Here is a 1,280-nt window from a genome sequence, read left to right as displayed (position 1 = left end):
GTTGAGTCAACTGATCAAATCTTGCATTCATGTAGCTAACTGAGTCAAGTTCATAAATCCCAGCCTTCTTTGGCTCAAGTGCTCTAGGATTTCCCCACAAATGGGTATTATGAGCAATCTTCTCTAATAAATCATAACATTCTTCACTTGTCATTCTCATGAAATCTCCTCCTGCTTGTGAATCAATTGTGTTTCTTATGGCTGGAGTAACTCTGGTGTAGAAATTCTGAACAATCATCCATTTAGGTATTTCATGATGAGGACATTGCCTTTCAAGCTCCTTAAATCTCATCCAAGATTCAAACAAAGTTTCATCATCTCTTGGCTTAAAAGCTACCATTAAATTCCTCAAATGAGTGGTCTTCCCAGGTGGGAAAAATTGAGATAGAAAAGCTTGAGATAGTTGCTCCCAAGTAGCTATAGTAGCTTGTGGAAGTGAGTCATACCACTCCAATGCTGAATCCCGAAGAGAGAATGGAAATAAGGTGAGCCGAATCACTTCATCTGAAACTCCAAGCTACCTTTGTGTACCACATATCATCAAAAATTTCTTCAAATGAGAATGAGGATTTTCAAGTGGACTACCTCCAAATTGTGAATTCTGAACCATTTGAATGAGACCAGTCTTTAACTCAAATTGATTAGCTCCAATAATAGGTCTGTTATCTCTCACATCTGCACATCTAGGAAAAGCATAATCTAACATAGATCTTCTTTGAGGATCATTTTGATTAACAACTTCATTCTGCCTATTTTGCTCATTTCCTTAATTATCTCCACCAATAGCTCTATTTTGATTCTTCATATTTTCCATTGTCTCCTCTTGCTCAAATCTTTGTTGTTCTTCTTTTTCTGCTTCCTTTCTTCTCTTATATTCCTTTTTGTTGGCTCGACAGAATTTTTCAATTTCAGGATTGAACAACAATTCAGTATCACTTGTGCTTTTCGATCGTCTCATAAACAAGAAAAGTACCTGAAAAACACAAGGAACAATAGTGAAAATAAAAGAAAATAAAAATTCTAATTAGCTTAAAACAATTAAAATCCAACTTAAAAACAAACAATTCCCCGGCAACGGCGCCAAAAACTTGATAGTGTGTCCGCAAGTGCACGGGTCACAGTAGTATAGTTTTAAAAAAATGATATCGATCCCACAGGGAATTGTGCTTAAATTGGAAATAAAAGAATAAGCTAATTAGAATGGCAAAATTTAAAGATGTAAAATGAAATTTAAAATTTAAGATTGATATTTGAGGAATTTAAGCTAAATCAAACAATTA

The 1,280-nt window shown here is 34.6% G+C and overlaps 1 non-coding gene across 1 annotated transcript; it reads left to right on the top strand.

The window, feature by feature from the left end:
- The first annotated feature begins 248 nt into the window (after positions 1-248).
- LOC131178222 (small nucleolar RNA R71) lies at positions 249-355 on the top strand. The gene has a single exon (XR_009147355.1). It is a non-coding gene; the product is annotated as a small nucleolar RNA R71 (small nucleolar RNA).
- The last annotated feature ends 925 nt before the right edge of the window (positions 356-1,280 follow it).

This window comes from Hevea brasiliensis, chromosome 2, assembly GCF_030052815.1.
Source record: "Hevea brasiliensis isolate MT/VB/25A 57/8 chromosome 2, ASM3005281v1, whole genome shotgun sequence".
NCBI lineage: Eukaryota > Viridiplantae > Streptophyta > Magnoliopsida > Malpighiales > Euphorbiaceae > Hevea > Hevea brasiliensis.
The sequence above is the reverse complement of the archived record's forward strand: the minus strand, read 5'-3'. Positions and strand labels throughout refer to the sequence as shown.